Source organism: Silene latifolia, chromosome X, assembly GCF_048544455.1.
Source record: "Silene latifolia isolate original U9 population chromosome X, ASM4854445v1, whole genome shotgun sequence".
NCBI lineage: Eukaryota > Viridiplantae > Streptophyta > Magnoliopsida > Caryophyllales > Caryophyllaceae > Silene > Silene latifolia.
The window spans coordinates 118605048-118632154 of NC_133537.1; the positions used below are offsets into that span (position 1 = coordinate 118605048).

General features: G+C 39.1%; 1 protein-coding gene and 2 non-coding genes across 3 annotated transcripts in view; 1 reads left to right on the top strand and 2 right to left on the bottom strand.

The window, feature by feature from the left end:
* The window catches only part of LOC141618193 (uncharacterized), a 128885-nt gene that overhangs the window by 82203 nt on the left and 19575 nt on the right, over positions 1-27107 (top strand). The gene's annotated exons all lie outside the window — the stretch shown is intronic.
* On the bottom strand, positions 6490-6596 carry LOC141624609 (small nucleolar RNA R71). Its single transcript, XR_012534415.1, has one exon. It is a non-coding gene; the product is annotated as a small nucleolar RNA R71 (small nucleolar RNA).
* LOC141625041 (small nucleolar RNA R71) lies at positions 22036-22142 on the bottom strand. Its single transcript, XR_012534841.1, has one exon. It is a non-coding gene; the product is annotated as a small nucleolar RNA R71 (small nucleolar RNA).

The following is a 27107-nucleotide window of genomic DNA, read 5'->3' on the forward strand; positions in this document are numbered from 1 at the left end:
ATACGAATGACAATTAATTGAACACGTAAACTAATTAAACTAGGTCAAGGCAGAACGGAAGTTCAGAGACAGAAATCAACCTGGAAAAGGCGCAGCTGAGAGAGCCTGCGCTCTCAGAAGAGGCGCGATTCTTGCGTCTGTTCAAAAGGCTGAGCTCTGGCTGTGAAGCCGGAACTGCAAATCGTTAGTATTCGTGGGTGAATTTAATGATTGATTACGATATTCGACTCGGATGAAAGTGATTTAATATATTCATTACACGTGAATGAGTCATAAAGACGATAAAACATGGATGAAACGAATGTAAACGAATTAATTACATGAATGAAAGATTGATTAGTCATATGAGTGAACTAATTAGGTTAAATATGACGAATTAATGAAGAAATAATGACGGATAAACAGATGGGAATATACCAAAGATCGAATTCCAGAAACTCAATATGAAAGAATCGAATTTCTACAACCCGGATTGACTTTAATGACGAAAACCCGCGAATATTGGTTATAACGGATTTAAGTCGGGATTTAACGATGAATTATATACTAACAACGATTAATAATATGCAAAACTATCATGTGAACGAAACAAGAGCAAACAATGACGAAAGAAAACAAAGGAACGAAATTAACAGGGGACGAAGGAAGAAGAATGGAAGCAGGAACTGCGGCAACCTCACGAAGAGGCGCAGCAGGTGCTGCGTCCCTTCAAAGAGGCGCAGCAGTTGCTGCGTCCTTTCTCGACGTCTGTCTCCTGATAATCCGTAAAAAGGGTTTTAAACATGGTTTTACAAATCGGTTTTAGAAGTACTTTCGACATAAATCTTACATGATGATTACAAAAAGTAAATAACAATAATAAAAGAAGGATTTACACCCTCAGACTTACATGTTTTGACGAAACGAGATGAACTAAGTTTATGTTTTAGTGATGCTCGACTCGAATGTAAACGAAAGTGCCCTCGTAAGAGGAAAACGATTAAGATTAGTTAAGTTGATTATGGTTGAGTTGGTGAAATTGGTCGGTCATGCAAAACGAGGCTGGTACTCAGAAAGATCCGAGCTTACGTGGTCGAAAGTTCAAGCACGTAGACGCCAAAAAGTAAGAACGTGGTCTAGAATGCAAAGGGAGAAGAGAAGGGCGGACACTCGCGTGAGAAATATGAGGAACAAAGGCTCCTATTTATACTAATCACGTGAAGGAATTAGGGTTTTCGGAGATACTTTGGAAGTGAATCTAGGAAAGATATGAAAAGATACGAAAACATACGCAGAAAAGGACTTGGGAAGAGGCGCAGCATGCACTGCGTCCCTTAGAAGAGGCGCAGCACCTGCTGCGTCTGTTCCCAAGTGGTTTCCTCCTGCGGAAGAAAGATTTCCGTGTTTAATTTATGGAATAACGGATTAATCTTATTTTCCTTAATATTTTGTGTGAATATTACGGAAAATTCTTTACCAAAGATTAAAAGATTGTGAAATATGGAATAGAAATATCCGGAATATTCCAGAACATTCTGACTCGGGATTTAGCGGTTATCAGAAAATGAAGACGGTTTTAAGCCCGGACTCCAAATTTACTCTAATTACTGTCAAAACGACCGTATCGGCGCGTAGATAACACATAAGAGGTAGACACCAGTGTTTGAGCAATCACTTGACAATAAACTTACAAACTGTCACAAATCGTTCCGCGTACCAAACATGCGGCCCAATCATCACCGAGTGGCTTGCGGAAGGTGCAGAAATGAGGTATCTACAGTAAGTAACCGAGTAAAAATCTAACCCTTTGAAATTTTGACTCTATATCTCAATTTGAATATGAAGGCTTGTTAAAAGATTGATAAAAATTATAAGGTGAACTCACTTAAACAGTTTGTCCAAAGTGATGAAAATGATTCATAAAATAAAATGATTTCTTAAGTCGATACAACCTCATTGGAAAATTTTAATCCTCCTTGGAAATTTTAATCGGACTAGTGATAGCGATATCGTGAGTCAGGCCTAAACGATTGCCAAGGTTCTATAATTCGAACTTAAGAAGTTAAAATAAACTAGGTCATTAAATTATTACATTTTTTGGGGTATCTCAAAGGTCAAGTCACGCAAACAGTAATTAAATTACATTGCCTTTGAATAAACAAAATAACAAAATGGAAACAAGATTACATAGTTTTCATAAACTATACATAGTTATAATAAAATCACATAAAAACAATTAATAACACATTAACTTAGCATTTGAGGCAAAAATACTATAATCAATCTTGTGAGCCGATTTAATAAAGTTTTGCTTAAGAATAAATACTTAACTCATAAGACGATTTTTATTATTTTCATCTCAATTCTTAATTTATTTCAAGAATCAATATACTCAAAACAAATAAAAAATAGTCACTATAAGTCTACAACTATATATTTTTACTTTATTATAATATTATTGACTTGGAATTTGAGTGTATAATATAAAATTCTACCAAATCTACTCTAGTGTCTCGGCTTCTTGTCTTTTTGTCAAATAATAATCAACCTTTTTATATAAAATAATACAATACTACTTTATAAAATAGTAATTAGATAAATTAGGTAAACTTGTTTGGAAAATCAAACCTTGCATGTCAATGAACCATACGGTCATCATCCAAAATGAATAACAATTGAAAACAAAGATTTTTCATATCATATATTTATTAGTCGTAAAACAATATTATTTTAAATATATTAAGATTTGTGAAAATTATACTCATCTTTCACCCCTCTCTTCTAGGACAATATTAACACTACTCAAAATTAATACTACCTTAAAATCATTATTATCGACGTAAGCTAGTTTATTAAACAAGATTTAAAGTTAAATATTGGTAAAATCAATCATTTAATGGTCTTAGACTATTCGTCCAACACAAGCACCCTAATCCAACTTTTCCTCTTTAACTCATAATCTTTATGACATATTTTCTATAATGCAAAATTATACCCACACAATCACTTAAGATCATTCACATGCAACTAAGTTAAATCAATTAATTTAAACATGCAAACAATTATGCAATCAAATTAACTCACATGCAATAATAATAATAATAAAAGAAAGTGTTAATTTACCCACCCTTATGAAGGGGTTGAATCTTGACTGAAAATACGATCTTAAAAAGGTTCTGCCGAGTCAGAAAATCGGGTCCGTTTCCGCCGTGCCTCTTCTTCTCAGCAGTCACACGAACCCAAAATAAAAGAATAAATTTTTCTACCAATTACACCACAATAATAATCAATTATACTATTTTTAAATGATTATAAAAGTAAAGATTGTTTTTAAGCCAAGATTTATTCAATAATTGACTTGCATGTTGATTTTTCCTCAAAATACTTTGAAAACCAAAATCTACAAATCTTAATATTATATAAGAAAAATAGTACAAATACCTTTTATAGAAGGATGATGAAAATGAGGCTAGAATTTCGAGAAAATGAAGCAATTATATGACAAACTTGGGCTAAACATCTCGTGTAAATGAGGAGATGTTTAAGAATTCCTTCTTTTTCTCTTATTTGATGTACTAGTGTAGATACCTCATTTCTGCACCTCCCGCAAGCCACCCGGTGATGGTTGGGCCGCATGTTTGGTACACGAGACGATTTATGACAGTTCGTAAGTTTATCGTCAAGTGATAGCTCAAACACTTGTGTCAACCTCATAGTCGTCATCTACGCGCCGATACGGTCGTTTTGACAATAATTAGAGTACATTTGGCGTCCGGGTCAAAAAACCGTCTCCATTTTCTAATAACCGTTTTTAAATGCCGAGTCAGAATATTCTGGAATGTTCCGGATGTTTCTATTCCATATTTTCAATCTTTTAATCTCTTTGGGAAATTATATCCCGGAAATATTATATAAAATATTAAGAAAATTGAGATCAAACCGCAATTCCATAATAGAAACGCGGAAATCTTTCTTCCGCAGGAGGAAACCACTTGGAAAAGGACGCAGCAGGTGTTGCGCCTCTTCCAAGAGACGCAGTTGCTGCTGTGATGTGACAAATATTTGAGCATATTTAGTCCCCGAATTAGCCTCGTTCCTATGCTTTTTAGTGCATATTTGGGTCATTTACTATCTTTAGTCCTTTATTTTGCATATTCTTTGAGTTTTTGTTTCCTTGGTGGGAGAGGAGTGCAAACCTTGCATTTTCAAGGCAAAATAGAGCTAAATTGATTGAATCTAATGACCAAGCATCAAAGTAAAGACAAGACTAGAAGGCCTTTATAAATAATGTAGTAGATGGGCAATGATGAAGAAGATCCTTGCATCTCCGACAAGATCCCAGAGGATTGTTGTAAGAAGGAAAGAAGAAAAGAAGAAAAACAGCTCCTGGACTGGAATCCGCTCATCCCAGCATCAGGACGCTCGTCCAAGAGCCACAATCCGAGCGTCCCGCCTGCCTGGCCGCTCGTCCACCGCTTGCACAATCCGCTCGTCCCGACGTTTTGGACGCTCGGATTGTTCTCCAGTACAGCCTGGCTTCTTCTTGTTCTACTCGGTATGCGCATATTTTCAAAAGACTAGCAAAAAGGAGACTCGCATCTTTCTTCGAGAGGAGCATTTCCTCAACTTTTCTTAAGGACTTAATCGTCATTTAAGCCCTTAGTAACCCTAATTTGTGCACCTAATCCCCATTATAAATACCCCATTATACTAATTAGATTAGGATGTTCTTCTTATCAATCTTTAGTGTAGTTTATATTATTCTAATCTCTCTTTAATCTTGTAATCAACTTTTAATCAAGTATTAATATAAATCTCATTTCTTTAATTTCTCTATTGTTCATCCTTTATTTTGGGTAATTGAAGATTATTTGTGTTTATTTGGAGGATTGACAACCTTCTAATCATTCATCAAATAATTCTATTATTCGTTGCTTATTATTTTGGAATCATCATTAGGTATAATTCTCTTAATCCCTTTTTAATTATTGTTAGTCATCTTTACTTATTCATCATGTTTTGCTTTATTGATATGATTGACAACCTTGTTAACATGTTAAACTTGATAATGAGTGAGTAGTTTCCTTAACTAGGGTTAATGGGGAATTAGGGTAAACCAACATGAGGATTGATTCATGCTTAATCTAATATGCTTTCATACTTAATTTGCTTGCTTGTTGAGATTTCAACTTATGCACATGTTATGTTTGATGAAATGCGAGCCTATGAATCCTTGCATTTTTTACCCATCACTTATCTTTTCAATGAGACTTGTAAGACATAAATAAACTCGAGTCTCATTAGACCATGCGTAATGTTGGATAGGAAGGATTAAGTCGACTTGTAGGTGTTGTACAATCTAATCGATTCGGCTTCGGGACCCAAACCTTCCTAGGGATTGTAAGATATACACTAACTCGATCCCATCACAACAATAATTGCTTGCATCTAGTTGAAAACATGTTTGTATGATCAAATCCCATGAATCCCATATGAACCCATGACACCCTAGTGCTTTTAATCAATTGTTTACACCTCCTTTTAATCATCTCGCTTGTTTACTTTTATTGTTATTTAGCTTAGTGATCTTCTTATCTCAACCCAAATTGTGACACCCTTAGACACCACTACTTGCAATCGAAAATCCTACATCAATACCCGTCCCTTGGGATCCGACCTTTACTTACCTCTTTACTAATAGTAGAGTTGTTTGTGAAGATTATAAATATTTTTTTGGTCTAGGTACTCCTAACGACAAGTAACCGAAATCTAAGCTAAGAAAGCGACCGACCAAAAATGGCGCCGTTGCCGGGGACGGTGTTAACTTGATTTATTTTCTTTGATTGTTATTAGTTGTGTCTTTATTTGCCTTGGGGAAGTAAAACTCCTCAAGGTTTGTTCTAATTTTTTTCGAGTTGTTTGATATTTTGCATGTCTAGAAGATCACAAGGTAACTTGTTACCCATTGATCACGAAATTGAAAGGACTTTGACAACCAATAGAAGACTTGCTAGAAACACTTTGAGAGGCATTGGTGAGGTTGTAGATATTCATTCAAATACTATTGAGTTCATCAACCCTTTTGCAAGAGAAGGTGAGAAGAACCCAACACAAAATCAACCACACAATCAACCCACAATGCCTAAGTTTTCATCACATTCCGTACCAATTGAGGAGAACCTACCCAATGGTACTCCCAAACCACAACACTTGACCGGAAATTTCATTGCAAAATCTGCATTTATCCAATTAGTCGAAAGAAGCCAATTTGGGGGGATGCCTAGTGAAGACCCTCATTCTCACATGGAGACTTTTTGTGACTATTGTGATGCGATTTCACAAACCGAAGTGACTCAAGACCACATTCGATGGGTCTTATTTCCTTTTTCTCTAATTGGTACCGCGAAACAATGGTTAAAGAGCCTTGATAAGGCTACTCTTGGAATTGACTCTTGGAAGAAATTGGCTCTAGCTTTCTACAAAAAGTTCTATCCTCCGAAAAAGACTAACATGCTAATAGCACAAATCACGGGTTTTAAGCAAAGGGACGAAGAATCTTTGTATGAAGCTTGGGAGCGATTCAAAGGAATTTGTCGCTCATGTCCTCATCATGGACTTAGCGAGTGGTTCTTGGTACAACAATTTTGGAATGGTCTTTATGAAGACTCCCGAAACATTCTCAACATGGGATCAAATGGTATGTTCACCGAAGTTGACGATAATCAAACTTGGAACAAGATTGAGGAAATGGCGGTCCATAATTCACAATATAGTAGACCTCGCAAGGCTACTAGAGGAGGAAAGCATGAAGTGGACTCTATTAGTCAATTGGGTGCTCAACTTAGTGCTCATATTGATACCATCAACTTGAAGTTTCAAAAGGCTATGGCTAAGCTTGAAGAAGCCTCAAAATCACCAAGGCAACATGTTAATGCCATGGTAGCATCTTCATCGATTCCAAATGGAGTATGTGAGAATTGTGCAACTTTGGGACATGTCCAAAGTGAATGTAGGGGAACAAGTGAGCAAGTGAATGCTTTTCAAGCATACAAAAGTGGTACCCCTTATTCTAACTATTACAATGAAAACACCAAATTCCATCCAAATCTCTCAAACAAAAGCCAAAATGTTCAAAACCCTCAACCAACATACACCCCACCTCCAATGAGAAACCAAAATCAAAGACCCTTTTACAACCAAAACCAAGGTTACCAAAATCAAACTCCATACAATCAACAAAATGACCAAGGTTTTGATGTTCAAAAAGCGGTCCTCCAAATGCAAAAGAATCAACAAGAATTTTTCACTTAAATGCAAAAAGATAGCCAAGCAAAAGACATCACCATCAACAATATCCTAGCCCACACAAAAATGTTGGAAACTCAAATGACCCAACTAGCATCTTCAAACTCTGAAAGACGAAAGGGGCAATTACCACCTCAAAGTAATCCCCCAAGACATGAAACGGTTAGTGCCATCCACTTTAGGAGTGGTACAAGGTATGAAGGGCCAAGGAAGCAAGTTGAGGATGAAGTTGTGGAGGCTAGTGACAAGGAAAGAGTTGTGCAAAACTCTAGGGAAGAAGAACCCACCAATCAAGGAGTTTCAAAGAAGAATGAAGAAAAGGCCAAAGAGAAGGAGCCCATTGTGATTAGACTTCCATTCCCAAGTCGTCAAGCTAAGCCTAAGTTTGATGACCAACTTGGAAAATTCATGGAAATTGTGAAGAATTTAGAAGTCTCGATTCCTTTCACGGAATTGATCAATCACGTTCCGGCCTATGCAAAATACATGAAGGACATCCTTACAAAGAAGAAGTCAATCCGGAATATTGAGACTATTGCCTTCACTAAGTTGAGTAGTGCCATCCTTCAAGGGAGTTCACCTCCAAAGCTCAAGGATCCGGGAAGCTTCTCCATTCCATGCACTATTGGTGACACTACAATCAACAAAGCTTTATGTGACCTTTGGGCAAGTGTTAGTGTCATGTCATATTCGGTTAGCAAGAGGCTAGGAATGGGAGAACTCAAATGCACCAACATCACGCTTCAAATGGCGGATAGATCGACAAAGACACCTTTAGGGGTATGGGAAGATGTTCCCGTGAGAATTGGAAAATTCTTCATCCCGATGGATTTCGTTATTGTTGACATGGAAGAAGACTCCAACATTCCTATTATCTTAGGAAGACCTTTCTTGCACACCGCGGGAGCGGTGATCGATGTGAAGCATGGAGAGCTCACCCTTGAAGTGGGAGATGAAACCATTACTTTCAATCTTGACAAGACCATGTGAGCTCCCCGATTACATGAGCCATGTTTTATGGTTGATCACTATAGCCGAAAAGATGATAGGAAGAAGTTGGAATTTCAATGGAGAAAGAAAGTGGATGATGCCCCATCAAAAGAACAAGGAAATTGCAACAATGAGAGCTTGGAAAGATCACCCATGACAAGTGAAGAAGAAGGCCTCATTGGCCAAGACAAGAAAGAAGGAGAGTTGTCTTTATCAACTCAAGACTTTTTTAGTGAGCAAGTAGACGAAGTATGCGGTCTTTGGGATGATGAGTTTGAAGGGATATTCAATCCCTATATTGGTAATGCTATGACCCAAGGCCATCATGGAGAACAACAAGTGCAAAGATCTATTGAGGATCTTTATCATGATAATGACCAAGCTTTCGACTACTTCTTCAAGGTGTTCAGTAAAATCAACAACACCTTGAACATGCCCCCTTGACATCTCACATTGGATGAGAGTTTGGTGGAGTCCTCCCTAAACCACCATTTGTAAATATTCTAAATCCCTAACTTGCATTTCAAATATTCTGTTGCATTTTTGGATTTACATTTTTGTGCCTTGATCAAGATATTCATAATTTTGAGAGAAGTGAGGGAGGGACTTACGAATTTATTGATGTGTAGTGCTTTGACTTAGTGTGGGGATAGCAACTGCCTAGGCTATTCATGCCTTTGTAGTGCCCCTACTATGAAGAACACAAGAATTGAAGAATGAAATGACACGGGTTACGAAGCACCCACGGATGGACCTGAATCCGTGTGGTCAAGGAAGAATTCGAGCGGCATGAGGGATAAGCTGCTCGTCCTGAAGAAACCCGAGCGTCCAAGCCATCAGACGCTCGTCTGGTGAAGCTGCAGAAATTAAAATTTAGGTCTGACTGTTAGTCCGAGCGTCCCGACGTAAAGACGCTCCTCCTCTCGCAGACGGTCGTCCATCAAGAAAGACGCTCGTCTTTTTGCTGCCAAATTCTGGGATTTCTCCCTGGAAAGGAATCCGAGCGTCCTAAGCAAAAGACGCCCGTCTCAGCTCAAGGAATCCGCTCGTCTTTCCTGCGGTCCCCTCGTCCTGTGGCGTCATTTTCTGAACCCATTTTCTGAAGAATCCGAGCGTCCCGACCCCTGGTCCGCTCATCTCCCTCTCCAAATTCAAAACTAATGGTTCTCTTTAAACCCTCCTCTCCCATTCATTCTCATTACTTCAAAATACAAACACTACCCAAAACCCCAAAACCCTCATCCTCTCCATCAACAAAAACAAATTCCCTCAACCAAATTCAACCAAATCAAATCCAAACTTCCTCACAACAAAAATTAATCACTCCTTTTGCAACAAGAAGTGATTCAAACCCAAAATCTTCAAGTTTTGAGTCGATTTTTAGGATACAAAGAAACATTCATTCGTCCTAAATCGATTTGGGCATTACTAGAAATCGAAGATTTGAATCTTTCATTGGTGAAATTAAGCAAAGGAGAATGGCAAGAACAAAAGGTGGAAACAAGGCACCCCAAAAGAAGACACTTTCCAAAAGGCAATTAGCTCTTCAAGCAAAACAAGTATCAAAGGCTTTGGTAATCCATAATGAAAGGTTGGAGGTTCAACAACAAATCCCCCTATGGAGGCTATTACTTCTTAAACTCCGGTCATTAAACAATTATCCGATTATCCGGAGGTAATTTTCACTTCCGACTCCCATAGGGAGAAATTCATTCTCTTTGCTAAGAAAACCATCATGCCTACTAAGTTTATTTGTGAAGATGCATTGTCAAAGTTGGGTGTTCTTGAGCAAACTAAAACCTTTTTCGAGTCTATGGGGTTAAGTAAATTGTTTAGAATGCAAGAATTGACATACCCCTCCCTTACCTTGGAATTTTTTAGTTCTTTGAAAGTCACAAGGGTGGAGACTCGAACCGTCATCAAATTTCGTCTTGAAAATGTTGATAGATGCTTATCTTATGACGAATTGGGTAAGATATTTGGCCTTAGTGATGGTGCGAAATTTACAAAGATGCCTACCAAGTATGACCCCGCTCCTCTTTGGATGGCAATTTTCGGAAGGAAATTCACACGTTTTCATGATTATCGTGCCCTCTTAGTCCACCATCCGGGCATTAGAGTATGGCATAAGGTCATTGGGAATACTTTGATAGCTAGAAATGGCACAAATCATCTTACCAAACTCGATTTTATTCTTCTTGAGTCGGCTTTGAACATTGGGAGAGAATTTACCAAGCCATACAATGCTCTACGACTTTTGATTGATCGATGGCTTAATGTTGATTGTGGTAAAGAAGGCATGGTCTTTATTGTAAATGGAGGACTAGTTACCTATTTGGCTAAGCATTTTAACCGGGATTTCAACAAGAACAACACTAATGCACCGGTAAAAGGTGGCCATCTTATCGATTTGCCCACCATGATTCTAAAGTTTAAGTGGGTCAAGAACGATACTCTTGACAACAAGTTTGGGTGGTTGACAAATGAAGCTAGATCCTTCACTTTGCCTAGCAAAAGTTGCCGATTGAATGTTCATCGACCGAACTACCTTCTCCCACTCTCCGAAGAGACCGAGTACATCATTCAACACCAAGGGGACGAAATTGCCGAGCCCTCCTCCTCCATTATCACCCCACCTTACCCATTTGAGTACCACGAGTTCAACCCCAAAGATGCCAAGGCGGGAAATAATTACTTGACTCTACTCATGAGGGAAATTCATAAACAAGCTTACAATGATAGATTTGATGTGTACAAGGCCCAATATCTGCCCCTCCTACATCTAGCTAGGCAAGGACTTCTTCATCCATCATGTCCTTTGCCTAGTTGGGCGGATAGGGAAGTATTCTTTCCTAGCACTTCTAGTGGTGGTAGACCGGGTGGAGAGGAACTGGTTGTTGATGAGAGTGGTGACCAAGAAGAAGAAGTTCAAGAAGAAGAAGTTCAAGAAGAAGAAGAAAGTGAGGAAGAACAAGGAAGTGAAAGTGAGAGTGGACATGATTCCACATCTATGGAGGTTGATGATGCCTCAAGCGAGGAAGATGATGATAATGATGATACGATGGGTGAGGACTAGCAAACCTTTGGAGGCTCCTACATTCTTACACCTCCCTTATGGTTTGTCTATTTCTCTTGTTTTTCTTTTATCTTGATCATTTTAAGGAGTCCTAGCAACATTGGAGGACTAACATCTTGGCATCATTAAGGTGTTCATTTTTATTGTTCCCGACTTGAAAAATCCAAAATGACAATTTTTAGTTTCATGCATTGCATTCCATGTACATGAACTCCCCCAAAATTCTTGACATTAGAAATAATGTCTATTTTGGTTTGGAAAAGTCCATGCATATGCATTGGGAGCTAATCTAAATTATGCTCTCCGCCATAACAAAAACACATGCATCATCTAGTATAGTGTAGATTGCATTCATTTATTATATATATATATATATATATATATATATATATATATATATATATATATATATATATATATATATATATATATATATATATATATATATATATATATATATATATCATATAGAATTGCATTTAGTTAGAGCATGCATTCATTCATATCATTGCATTTATTTAAAAATCCAAAAAAACATGTACTTTCTTTTTCATTCCTACTCCTACATGTACATGGAGGACAATGTCCAAAATAAAGTGGGGGATGGGAATTTATATTCCAAAAACACATAAAATTTGAAAAGTTTTGAAAAATACAAAAGCATGTCTTTTTGTTTCATAAACATAAAACCAAAAAAAAAAATTGAAAAATTGAGAATCCAAAAACAAGTTCATTTCCCTTTGTAGTGTAGTCTTGTATATATATTGTTTTGTATATATTTTGTTTGTTCATCCTTGTTCACATTGATCAACTACGCCACATCCGAGACACGGGGATATTGAAGACCGCATGGTATAATCTTTCCAATCTCCTTTTTTTCTCTTTATGTTAATGACTATGTGGCTTTATTTTGATTGATGCGGTATAAACAATGTGAATCTAGGACTTGCATCTAGATTATTTGGCATACTAGTTGGTAGAAACATATGCATTAGGTTGTATAAATGTTAGTTGCATCATGGCATATAGTTTGCATGTTAGAAAAATTTTGCGAATTCGTCTATTAGGGAAGCTTGACAAGTGTACATAGGCCCTAGTAAATGCTTTTTCTTCTTATGACTTTGCTTGTTAGAATACTTGTAAAACACCCTGGGATGTGTCATGCTAGTATCCTTTGACCCATGGATTAAGGCCTAGTGAAGAGTACCTTGTGGTGCGATAACTCCTTGGCTACCGTTTATTCCAAGGTAACCCTTGAAACCATGCAACCATCATTCATCCATATTCTACCACATTTTGTCATCAAAGGGAATGGGCACAAACAAAAAAATGTTCAAATTTGAGTTCAAGAAATGAAATGAAAAGTCCAAAAGTTTACAAATTGCATCAAAAGAAAAGAGGAGCAAAAATAGACTCCTGTGCTTCAAATATAAGCACCCTCCCTACAAATGGGGTGACTTTGAAAATGTTCAAAAAGAAATGCAAAGAAAAGTTGAAAGTTGTCAAGTATTGAAATGCGAAACATCAAAAGAAATGGCAAAAATAAAGTGTTCTCAAATGTCAAATGCCACAAGAAATTGGGGGGAAAAACAACAACAAAAGCAAACTCCCAAATGAAACTCAAATCCTATTGATCCCTTTATCCATCATATCCATTTTTGTGCATGGTAGAGAGAGGACGACCCTTATTCTTGTCTAGGCAAGAGGGGGAATTCCGCGATCCTCCAGTGTTTCTAACACCATAGGGAGTCTACTCTTGCAAAAGCATTTAACGATTGAGGACAAAGGTACCCTAGCTTGACACAACTTGGAGGTGATTTATTGGTATCCTTCTAGGCTTAGTAGTTTGAAGAAACCATATCTATGAAGGAGTGTGTACCCTTGAATTGCTTCCTCTTTAGATAATTTCCGCCACTTAGATGAGGAAAGTGGCTATTCCTTTTGTAGATGCATCCATTACTTGATTTTGTGTGCTTTAATGATTGGATGTGTTGCCATTTTGGCAAGACCCACCTTGCCTTGCAAAAAGGCATCCTACCTCATGGTTTTCGTGTTGTGAGTTGAAGGAGCGGAGTGAGACCCACTAATTGTCTCATATCGGCTATATTAGTAGGTTAGTTTAAATAAGGGTCTTAGTTTTGTCACCGCTTTACTCGGGATGAGCAAAGGTTCGGTTTGGGGATATTTGATGTGACCAATATTTGAGCATATTTAGTCCCCGAATTAGCCTCGTTCCTATGCTTTTTAGTGCATATTTGAGTCATTTACTATCTTTAGTCCTTTGTTTTGCATATTCTTTGAGGTTTTGTTTCCTTGGTAGGAGAGGAGTGCAAACCTTGCATTTTCATGGCAAAATAGAGCTAAATTGATCGAATCTAATGACCAAGCATCAAAGTAAAGACAAGACTAGAAGGCCTTTGTAAATAATGTAGTAGATAGGAAATGATGAAGAAGATCCTTGCATCTCCGACAAGATCCCTGAGGATTGTTGGAAGAAGGAAAGAAGGAAAGAAGAAAAAAAAGCTCCTGGACTGGAATCCTCTCGTCCCAGCATCGGGACGCTCGTCCAAGAGCCACTATCCGAGCGTCCCACCTGCCTGGCCGCTCGTCCACCGCTTGCACAATCCGCTCGTCCCGACCTTTTGGAGGCTCAGATTGTTCTCCAGTACAGCCCGGCTTCTTCTTGTTCTACTCGGGATGCACATATTTTCGAAAGACTAGCAAAAAGGAGACTCGCATCTTTCTTCGAGAGGAGCATTTCCTCAACTTTTCTTAAGGACTTAATCGTCATTTAAGCCCTTAGTAACCCTAATTTGCGCACCTAATCCCCATTATAAATACCCCATTATACTAATTAGATTAGGATGTTCTTCTAATCAATCTTTAGTGTAGTTTATATTATTCTAATCTCTCTTTAATCTTGTAATCAACTTTTAATCAAGTATTAATACAAATCTCATTTCTTTAATTTCTCTATTGTTCATCCTTTATTTTGGGTAATTGAAGATTATTTGGGTTTATTTGGAGGATTGACAACCTTCTAATCATTCATCAAGTACTTCTATTATTCTTTGCTTATTATTTTGGAATCATCATTAGGTATAATTCTCTTAATCCCTTTTTAATTCTTGTTAATCATCTTTACTTATTCATCATGTTTTGCTTTGTTGATATGATTGACAACCTTGTTAACATGTTAAACTTGATAATGAGTGAGTAGTTTACTTAACTAGGGTTAATGGGGAATTAGGGGAAACCAACATGGGGATTGATTCATGCTTAATCTAATATGCTTTCATAATTAATTTGCTTGCTTGTTGAGATTTCAACTTATGCACATGTTATGTTTGATGAAATGCGAGCCTATGAATCCTTGCATTTTTTACCCATCACTTATCTTTTCAATGAGACTTGTAAGACATAAACCAACTCGAGTCTCATTAGACCATGCATATATATTGTTGGATAGGGAGGATTAAGTCGACTTGTAGGTGTTGTACAATCTAATCGATTCGGCTCCGGGACCCAAACCTTCCTAGGGATTGTAAGATATACACTAACTCGATCCTATCACAATAATAATTGCTTGCATCTAGTTGAAAACATGTTTGTATGATCAAATCCCATGAATCCCCTATGAACCCATGACACCCTAGTGCTTTTAATCAATTGTTTACACCTCCTTTTAATCATCTCGCTTGTTTACTTTTATTGTTATTTAGCTTAGTGATCTTCTTATCTCAACCCAATTTGTGACACCCTTAGACACCACTACTTGCAATCGAAAATCCTACATCAATACCCGTCCCTTGGGATCCGACCTTTACCTACCTCTTTACTAATAGTAGAGTTGTTTGTGAAGATTATAAATCTTGTTTTGGTCTAGGTACTCATAACGACAAGTAACCGAAATCTAAGCTAAGAAAGCGACCGACCATGCTGCGCCTCTTCCCCAGTTCCTTTCTGCGTATTTTCAAATCTTTTCGAGATTCACTTCCAAAGTTTCTCCGAAACCCTAATGCCTCCGTGTAATTAGTATAAATAAAGACCTTCGGTCCTCATATTTCTCACGCGAGTGTCCGCCCTTCTCTTCTCCCTTTGCATTTTAAGACCACGCTCTTTCTTTTCGGCGTCTACGTGCTTGAACTTTCGACCACGTAAGCTCGGATCTTTCTGAGTACCAGCCTCGTTTTGTATGACCGACCAATTTAACCAACTCCACATCAATCAACTTAATCAATCTAGTTTAATTTCCTCTTAGAGGGCACTTTCGTCATACATTCGAGTCGAGCATCACTAAACGTTAACTTAGTCAATCTCGTTTCGTCAAACATGTAAGTCTCAGGGTGTAAATCCCTTCTTTTATTATTGTACTTTATTTTTTGTAATCATTATTTTAAGGTTTACGTCGAAAACATATTCAAAACCGATTTATAAAACTTTTATTCAAACCCTTTTTAACGGATTAACGGGAGACAGATGTCGAGAAGGAACGCATCAACTGCTGCGCCTCTTCGAAGGGACGCAACACCTGTTGCGCCTCTTCGAAGGGACGCAACACCTGTTGCGCCTCTTCCTGAGGCTGCCGCAGTTCCTGCTTTCCTTCTTCTTCCTTCGTCTTTTGTTTAACTCGTCTGTTTATCTTGTTTCGTCTTTGCTTGTTCTTATTTTAATAGCATGATAATTTTGACATGTAAATCATTAATAATTCATCATCTTTTAAATTCCCGACTTAAATCTCTTATAACTCATATTTGCTGGTTTTCGTCATTAAAATCAAATCCGGGTTTTTAGAGGTTCGATTCATCAATATTGAGTCTCTGGAATCCATCATTGGTATATTTTCATCTGTTTATTATCATTGCCATCATTAGTTTAGCATTAATAACCTAATTAATTTGATTAGTTTGTTAATTTGTGTCATTAATCCCATAATTAACCTAACTGATATGTTCTAATTAATTTTATCCGTCTTTTATTGTTTCTATGACCAATTCATATGTAAATAATTTATTAATCCACTTCTATCCGAGTTAAATATTATTAATCAATCATTAATTTACCAATGAATATTAACAACACGCAATTCCGGCTTAACAGCCAGAATTCAGGTCAGGAACAGACGCAGCAACTGCTGCGCCTCTTCCAAAGGACGCAGCTCTGCTGCGCCTGTTCCGGGTTGAGTTCTGTCTCTGAACTTCCGTTGTTGCTTTGACCTAGTTATTAGCTTACGTATTAATCAACTATTACTCGTATTATCACATAATAATCTGTTCGTTAATTTATTTTCCCTTTCTTTTCTAAAACCATCCGTTTTGAATATATTTTCGACGTAAATCAAATAATCCATTGTAATTATTGTAATTTTCAATTATTGTATTTTTTATTTCTTTATTATCATATTGTTTGTATGTTTCACATGTCATCAACCTAAATTTCTACTTCGACCCAATGTATGCTAAATTACATGTCTACCGACTTAGTTAATTCTCACATGTTAGGATTAATTTAATGGATGTTGCATTGCATGCATATAACCTTCAACATATCGCGTATAGACGATTTTCCCTAATCATTATTAGAGGCCTCTATCGAGGCGGGCGGGATTAGGTGTTCAATCAAAAGAGCTTCCTAATACGTACCCTCAACCCTTACTCCAGATCTCTGTGAACATCCGTGTTGATTCGCATCCACGAGAGTCATTCTAGACATAGAATGCTAAGGGTAACGAGTTCTTGGTGTTCATGTCACTACTTTGTGTCTTGACATGGCATGAGGTATTCGAACGGTTTCCAATTTTCCACAATAAATTGGTGGCGACTCCACAAAAGCAAAGCTTGATCGCTTTTCCTCCCGAGCGACCCCCGTGGTCCCGCGTCCACAGTTTGGCGACTCCGCTGGGGATTAATACACTTACGTGTAGCTAGGGTGAAACTTGAACAAGGTTAGGGAATAGTTTGTACAAGACAGTTGTTGGTTTTCATTACTCGGTCTTCCTAGACCGTTTATTCGGCCTTTCTAAGGCCTAACCTAACCCATTCGACCAATCGTCCCATCTAGACGGTCTAAATTCTTATTTGGGCCTAAGGATGGATAGCGATTGCCGTCAACCATACCATGGTACTTACTCTTGTTTGTATCAAGGACTTTTACTACTAGAGGAAATGGACTAGGAATCGGCCTTACTCCTGTTTGGTACGAGCCTCTCCACAGACCCCGGGTTTGATTGTTCAGTATGGCAACCCACCCTTTAAACCAAAACCCTTTTAAATGCACTCAGCATCCCGTTATAATGCCTGTATAAATGCTTGTACCATATGTGATCGCCATTTTCTAAACGAAACCATGACGAATTTTGTAAAATCAAAACCACTTTCAAAACGTAAAATTTTCGAAAAATAGGCTAATATTAGCGCAAAACTATTCGAAACTCTGTCCAATTGTCGAGTCAAAATTCGGGCCTCAAAGCCCATTTCAAAACCTCACTTCGAGTCCACTCCTACAACTACACTATAGTTGACTAGGACCAACATTTCCAAACCTTGTCATTTCTTCAAACCTCACTTGACACAAGTGGCACACTCCCACTTCACAAGTCAAACCTTTTGTTTGAGTAAGTGTGCTAGAATGATCGATCGTGTTTTGATTCGTCGTCGATCTCTTATCCAGTTTTCAAGATGCCTGGAACTGGTCATGCAAGTGTCAATGGACAACCACCAAATGGTAATGATCTAATCCTAACCGCGCTCGCTCGTCTCCAAACTAGCCAAGACCAAGTGAATAATCGCCTCAACACGATCGAGGGCCGAATTGTTGCCGTAGAAACTAGGTTGCCTCCTGCAGAAAATGAAATACTTCATGATTTTGTGAGTGACTTCGCGAATGAAAATACTCCCGCTTTTGTGGTAGCACAAGAGGTCAACCCTCCCGTAGATCCGACTGCAGCTGAGAAACGACTCCAATACTTGGAGGAACAACTGATGATATCTATAGGGAAAACATCGCAAGTATGAGGCCGTGAGTTCCAAATTACCAACCAACTTCAACATGACGGATATCTCGAAATTCAAGGGGCATGAAAACCCTTTGAACCACATCCGTGCTTTCAAGGATTACATGTCTATCAAAGGCATTAAACCCGAGATGTTCTTAAGGTTCTTTCCTTCATCTCTCGACACCATTCCTAAACAATGGTTTTATTCTCTAGAGCACAAGAAGATTGCCACTTGGGATGATGCCGCGATCGAGTTTGCTAAGCAATATACGGATAATGCTGAGATCCAAGTCAATATGCGCACCTTAGAGGTTCTTACCCAAAACGATAAAGAAGGCTTCACCGACTTCCTAAGTAGGTAGAGGAAGACTAGTACCCAACTTGTCGAGCGTCCAGATGAAGCTACCCTCGTTGAAAAATTCGTGGACAATTTAAAGCCCATTTATGCAAATCATTTGAGGTACCAAAACATTAAGACCTTCAAAGACTTAACTGTACTAGGGACAAGGATCGAAGATGACATCCGTAAAGGACTCTTATCCAAAATGGTAGGTCGTGGATATCAAGGTTCAACAAGTCGTTCTTACGGCTCTACTAGCAAGACTGATGAGGTTAACCTTCTCGAACCATCAAAGAAGAGTATCCCACAAAGAAAGTTCACAAATATTGGGGATACTTACTCCAATGCTCTGAAGAGATTGATGAAACAGGGTAAGCTTCAACCCATAGGCCCTACACCTGGACCAGAAAAGAAATCCAAGTCCTGGGACGAGAATTCGTATTGTGAATATCATAGAGGTAAGGGACACGATACAGAAAAATGTTACAAGATAAAACATGTACTTCAAGACATGATTGAAGACGGTCGCCTACCAATACCGCCTGGAGGCAAGCCTAACAATACTCAGAATCCTCTTGGAATTATGATGATTACAAGTGAAGAATCTACCTTAGATTGGTCACACCTCATTTCTCCAGTCGAAGATAAGACTATGTAATAGAAGAAGAAGGGAACTACTCTACCATTTCCCCTACCATCACCGACTTTATAGCATGGGCAAAGAGTGTGAATAGGCAAGTCTCGGAATTAGAAAGTGTAGTGGCAACCCTACGTGATCCAAGTGCATCACCCAAAGAACGTGCGCCACTAAAGTTCTCTCAAAATGCTACAATACAAGAAGTAATAGCCGTGGTTGATGAACTAATCAACCAAATCATCCAATTGGAGGCCGAAGTCATGGGGATAAGAGTGCTTGCTACTGTCAATGGAATATGGGCCGACGATGATGAGGATGAATAACTCACCGAACACTACCTAGTTAAAGTCAGTGAGGAAATAGTCCAAAACAGTGAGGACCAAGATGTAGACCACCTTACTCGTTCAGGGCGTCCATACCAAAATGTTTCTCAAAATGATCCCATAGCAAATGGTCCAATCACCAATACCAACGTTGTCACGCCGAATGATAATGAAGATACCTCTACTGACCATTTGCTAAAGCAACTACAGAAGACAAAGGCCGATCTTTCGGTCCGGCAACCCGATTGCAAGCTCGTTTCCCACATCGCCAAGCTTTACTGCAAGCCTTGGCCAAACTAAATGTGGCACATAACTCCACACCCGATGACGTGGTCAACTTGGTCTTCCAAGAGTCACCCAAGCTAAGTAACCCTGTTACTTTCTCGGATGAAGATTTACCACCTTTTGGCGCTAATCACAACTTGGCTCTTTACATCACTGTCATTTGCTTGAAGAAGAATGTGCCAATGACTTTGGTAGATGATGGCTCGGCAGTCAACGTCATACCATTAAAAACGGCATACAAATTAGGCATGAAAGAGTCGGATTGGACCCCTACTGATACATGCATATTCTATACACTTTATCTGCGGTTTTGGCACGTATTTCCATGCATAATTGTTAACTTTAAGCTACTATTTCTCCCGAAACGGTTTACTTTGCATTTTCTATGATTTATTGTAGGAATGAATGGAAGTAAGCTAAATCGAGCCTAAATCGTCCTCTGGAGGCAACTTCAGGGAAGCTTGGAAGAAGGCGGTTCGTACTCACTCACCTCGGGATGCGTGCATTGGAGTGAGGAGGGTATTTTTGAAGAAAAGAAGTGTTTCTGCACAGCACCATCAGTCGATCGACTATGCTGTAAGGTCGATCGACCACTGAAGTACATCAGACGCTACTGGATCGCCACCATCAGTCGATCGACCATCTTACGATCGATCGATCGCCCGGTCTTGAGAATTTTTCTTCGTGTTAGACTTTTAAAAGCCCAACTTGTAATTAACTTTTGGCATCTTTTTATCAGTAGAACGCAGCAATAATTAGGTTATGCTTTTCATTATTGAAGAACGGAGTTTTTTAGATCTAGCTTTGCTGACGGGAAAACTTCGATTTCGATACTTTGTTCTTGAATTCAATTAGTAAGTTTTATGCAATTCCTTTCTTCTTTTAATTCTTGTTATTTCAATTCTTGTTTTATCAATTTAATTCCAGAAATTCATCTCTTGTCCTTTGTCTTTTATTTAAATTCAATCATGTCAATCTTGTTCTTTGTTGTCAATTTAGCAATCGTTTTAGTTTTAGTCATGCGTAGCTAATTTCTTTGATTTGGAATTAGGTGAGCCATGACATAAGTTAGGATTGTTTTGTGGTATGAATTCTTCCGTATTGGTCTTGTTGTCTTTTGATAAATCCCTTTACTAGATTGAAAGATTAGTAATTTGAATTATCGTTAGATTGGAATTTCTCTTGAGTGAAAGCTTTGAGAAATTCCGGGGAATTAGGAGACCGCAAGGTTAATTTGAGCATAGATCGAAAGGCTAGCTTATATTCCCCGAGACCGTATTATAAGACCTCTGCTACTTTTTCGACGACATTTGCCGTGGTGAACCGAAGTTCCCAGTCTTCTCTTTATCTTGTTGAGAAATTTCATTTTAACAATTAGCCAATTAGTCAACCAATCTCAAAACCCCCCAATTAATTGTTACCTTCATAGACTGAAAATTAGCAACCAAAATCAACCTTGTCTCTCTGTGGTTCGACCCTTACTATCACTAGCTATAGTTTTAGTTTGGAATTATAAATTTAATTTTGATACAAAACGACGGTATCAAATTTTGGCGCCGTTGCCGGGGAGACGGTGTAATTCTGTTTGCTTTATTTTTAGTTTATTTTTCTTGTCTCAAGGAACTTTGGTTCCTTGAGACCGTTGCTTACCTTTGCTTCTAGTTTTGCTTTTGCACAGTTAGAAGACAGGTTTTTGAGAGGAAGACTTGAGTACTCTCATTTTGGCAATTATGGCTACAATATATGATAATCTACAGCCAAAGGAGCACCATCTTCCAAAGGGGCACAAGTTACCCAACCCCTACTACCGGTAACTTCGAATTTCGTTCCTCTTATATCGATTTAGTGGAGCGAAATCAGTTTGCTGGTCTACCAGATGAGGACCCCTTGAAGCATATGGAAATTTTCACGGACTCTCATTGTTCCATACCTATACCAGCTGGGGTGACTCAGGATGAAGTAAAGGGGTTGATGTTCTTATACTCCTTGAAGTATTCAGTGCGAGATTGGTACCGCTACCTTGATAGGGTAGCAACTGGAGTCACGGAATGGACATCTCTAGCATTAGCCTTCTACAAGAAGTACTTCCCACTTTCAAAGACTGACGCCTTGAGAAGTAAAATCACAAGTTTCCAGCAAGGAGCTGATGAAGGTTTTTGCGAAGCATGGGGACGTTTCAAAAGTTTGGTCCGAGCTGTCCCTCACCATGGTTTCCAGCAATGGTATCTTTGCAACCTATTTTATAATGCTCTATATGATAATTACAAGGTCATCCTGGATGCAGCTGCTAATGGAAGGTTCCAAAACAATACCGGTCAAAGTAAAGGTTGGAACACTATCGAGGAGATGGCAGTCCATAGAGCTGAGTTTGGAAGTTCACGTGGAAAGTCACGAAAGCAAAGTGATGAAATGAGTGCCGTTGTGACACTTATAACTTCTATTTCTGCCCGTCTCGAGAAGCTCGAGATTTCTGAAGCTTCCAAGGAGAAAGTTGAAATACCTGTTCAAAACTCAGATGAGATCGAGAAGTTGAGAGAAATGGTCCAACTCCTTTTGGTTCAAGTGGCGAATATGGAAGCAGCCGGGATTGAGTCCTCAAAGAATTTTGTGAAGCAATTGGAGAATATAGAGGCTAAGCAAGTTGCTAATTCTTCAAGCAAATGTGAAGGGCCGATTGAAACGATTAATGCCATTAATCTCAGAAGTGGCCTCTCTTATGAAAGTCCCGACAAGCCAAAGGAAGACTCGGGAAATGATGAAGAAGCTCGTTTAAATTCGGTGCAAAACGAGCTCAATTGCCGATTTCCAGTCGATCGACCAACATTGTCGATCGATCGATCAAGCGTCGATAAAATAGTTTACGATCGAGAAAATATTCACACCAAAGCCATGATCGATCGATCGACCAACATTTTGATCGATCGATTTGGATCACCCGACGAAATCAATTGCGAGCGAGAACTGTTCACGCCTTGACCAAGTTGGTCGATCGACCACTCATACCAGTCGATCGACTGGAATGCCAGAGCAGGATGCAAATCCGTCAACTAGTTCGCATGATTCTTCACTCATTGATGATTTGACGGGGGTTTTAAACTTACGGAAGCCGAAGGTTACTGATCCTACGGCCGATGTTGCGATCCGTATCCGGAGCGTTTGAAGGCTACTAAGTGGAGCGTAAGTTTGGTAAGTTTACGGAGATGGTCCGAATCTCGAGGTAACGGTTCCGTTCACTGATTTAATTACCCAGGTACCCTCTTACGCTAAATTTATGAAAGATATTTTAAATCGTAAGAGAAATTTTCGTGATGATGGTAATGTTGCTTTTGTGGAAGAGTGTAATGCTCTTTCACAAATTAATGTGCCACCTAAATTAAAGGACCCGGGTAGTTTTTCAATTCCTTGCACTATAGGTAACCACGTAATTGGAAAGGCCCTTTGTGACTTAGGGGCCAGTGTCAGTTTTATGCCGTATTCTGTTTGCGAAAGGTTAAATATTGGTAGACTTAAGGTGACCGATATTACCGTTCAAATGGCAAATAGATCGACTCAGAGACGTATAGTGGTTCTAGAGGATGTACCCGTTCGAGTGGGTAAGTTTTTTATTCCTGTCGATTTCGTTGTTTTGGACATTGCAGAGGACAGTCAGATACCTATTATTTTAGGTATACCGTTTTTACATACGGCTGGGGCTGTAATAGATGTCAAACGCGGAACCATCACCTTAGAGGTAGGGGATGACACCATTGAGTTCAGTCTTTCTCACAAGGCGACTGAACCTGCTGATGAGGATACGTGTTATTCCATTGATATTGTTGACAGGGCTGTTACTTGTAATTGGAGGGAATCCTTAGCCAAGGATCCCTTAGCTGATGTAACCCGTTTAGATGAGTGTGCAGGTAATACAGTGGAGAATGCTAAGGAGCCAGATGCTTTGGTAGCCTCAATGGAGAGCTACGAGCTCAATGAGAAAGAAGGTGAGATGCTCTTGAGCCTAGCCAACGAGAACTTGGTAAACACTTGCTACACCATTGAAGCTGATTTTGTCTATGCTGTAGAGGTAAAAGTGCCAGAGCGTAAGCCACTTCCTCCTAATCTTAGGTATGTTTTTCTAGATGATAAGGAGCAGTACCCAGCTATTGTTAGCTCTAAGCTTAATGGTGACCAGCTGTCTGCTTTGATGTGTGTGCTTAAGAAAAACAGGAAGGCTTTGGGTTACTCTTTAGATGACATTAAGGGCATCAGCCCTGATGTTTGTATGCACAGGATAGAGTTGGAGGAGGGCCACAAGCCTTAAAGACAGGGTCAACGCAAGTTGAACCCGAAGATGCAGGAAGTTGTTATGGCTGAGGTGATGAAACTACTCGATGCAGGTATTATTTATACAGTTGGCAACTCCAAGTGGGTTTGATTCAGGTAGTCCCGAAGAAAGGAGGGACTACCGTGGTTAAAAATGATAAAAATGAATTAATACCAACTCGAGTAGTGACAGGGTGGCGGATGTGCATTGATTATAGACAGTTGAATGCTGCCACCAAGAAAGACCACTTCCCCCTCCCTTTTGTTGACCAAATGACTGAAAGACTTGCTTCTAACAAATTTTTCTGTTTTCTAGACGGATATTCAGGGTTCTTTCACATCCCTATTCATCCGGACGATCAGAGTAAGACCACTTTTACCTGTCCACAGAGTGTTTTTGCATATCGTAGAATGCCTTTCGGGTTGTGTAACGCCCCTGCTACCTTTCAGAGGTGCATGATGGGGATTTTTTCTGATTATATAGAGAATATTATGGAAGTATTCATGGATGATTTCTCAGTTTATGGTAGTGACTTTGATCGTTGTTTAGCTAACCTTGATAAAGTCATACAGCGTTATATAGATGTTAATCTTGTTTTAAACTGGGAAAAGTGTCAGTTTATGGTCAATGAGGGAGTTGTGTTAGGGCATCTAATTTCTGACAAAGGTATACATGTTGATAAGGCAAAGGTGCAGGTGATTGAGCAATTACCTCCTCCCGTGAATGTTAAAGGAGTGAGGAGTTTCCTAGGTCACGCTGGTTTTTACCGAAGTTTCATTAAGGATTTTTCAAAAATTGCTAAACCACTTACACATTTGCTCCTTAAGGATGCTGTCTTTGAATTTACTGATGAGTGCCTTGCCGCTTTTAACAGGTTAAAGGAGGCCCTAGTTTCTGCGCCAATCATTCAGCCGCCTGATTGGGACCTCCCATTTGAGATCATGTGCGATGCCAGCGATTATGCGGTCGGTGCAGGTTTGGGACAGCGGAAGAATAAAGCTTTAAATGCCATATATTATGCGAGCCGAACTCTGGATGAGGCTCAAATTAATTATTTTACCACTGAAAAGGAGTTTCTAGCTGTAGTTTTTGCCTTAGACAAATTTCGGTCTTATTTGTTAGGTTCTAAGGTTATTGTTTATACTGACCATGCAGCGTTGAAGACTCTCTTTTAAGAAAGATGCGAAGCCGAGGCTTTTGAGGTGGATACTCCTTTTGCAGGAGTTTGATTTGGAGATCAAAGACAAGAAAGGAGCTGAGAATGTGGTGGCTGACCACCTATCTCGTTTGCAGCTGACAGAAAGGGAGGATTCGTTACCTATTAATGATTCTTTTCGATGAGAGTCGTTAGCTATTACTACTTCAGGGTCTCATCCACCTCCGTGGTTTTTGATTTTGCTAACTTTTCTTTGTGATGGTAGGATACCACCCGAGATTTCATGGCGGTGAAGAAGCGGTTTGCTTATGATGCTAGACAATATTTTTGGGATGATCCTTATGTTTTTAAGGAATGCGCAGACGGTCTCATCCGGAGATGCGTACCTCAATGGGAGGTGAAGGATATCCTAGAGGCTTTCCACTCTTCTGCTTATGGTGGTCATCACGGTCCGTCCAGGACTGTAGCTAAGGTACTCCAATCTGGTTTCTATTGGCCAACTTTGCATGCATTATTGTCGCAATTTTGTTCTTTGAGTGCGATGCTTGTCAAAGATCGGGAATATTTCAAGAGACATGAGATGCCAGGTAGGCATTCTTGAGGTTGAGATTTTCGATGTCTGGGGCATTGATTATCAAGGACCTTTTCCGAGCAGTCAAGGTAATAAATATATCCTCGTAGCTGTAGATTATGTATCCAAATGGGTGGAAGCTATTGCTACTCCCCATTGCGATGCAAAGGCCGTGATTAAACTGTTTAAAAAGATTATTTTCCCTCATTTTGGTGTCCCTCGGGTTGTCATTAGAGATGGGGGAATGCATTTTAAAGAGAAACAACTTAGTGCTTTATTGATTAAATTCGGTGTCCAACATCGTAGAGGTTTGGTGTATCATCCCCAAACTAGTGGTCAGGTTGAGGTTTCTAACAGAGAATTGAAAGAAGTCTTAGCTAAAGTTGTTTCTAAATCACGGAAAGACTGGAGTCTTAAGTTAGATGATGCCTTATGGGCTTATAGAACTGCGTTTAAAACGCCAATCGGGATGTCACCGTACCGATTGATTTATGGTAAGACATGTCATTTACCTGTTGAGTTAGAGCGTAAGTCCTGGTGGGCTATTTGTGATTTGAATTTGGATCCTAACCTCTCTCGTGAGAAACGCATGACACAGCTGAATGAGCTAGAGGAATTTAGGCTGCTGGCCTATGACAATGCAAGGATCTATAAAGAGAAAACAAAGCGCTGGCACGACAAGAGAATCATCAAGCGCGAATTCCATATTGGCGATAAGGTACTCCTTTTTAATGCTCGTATCCGTCTATTTCCTGGTAAGTGAAATCCGGTGGACCAGAAGCCCCTATACGGTCACAGCAGTCACAAAGTTCGGATCAGTTGAATTGGAGACCTCCGCTGGAGAAAGGTTCAAGGTTAATGGCCAATATGTGAAGCATTATCACGGATCAAATGCATATGTTGGGAAAGTCGAGGTATTATACTTCGACCCGTTATCGGATGATGCAAAGTGAGGTAAAAAGGTCGTGCGGGACCTCTTAAACCAGCGCTAACTGGGAGGCAACCCAGGTTGTAATTATTTGTAATTTAGGAATTTTATTTTGTTATTTCATTTAATTTGCATTTTTTGAGTTCTTTTGTATTCTTTAATTCCTTTCAATTTGCAATTTCTTGGTTTGGGAATATGCGCGCCTTTGATAAATTTTGCAGGA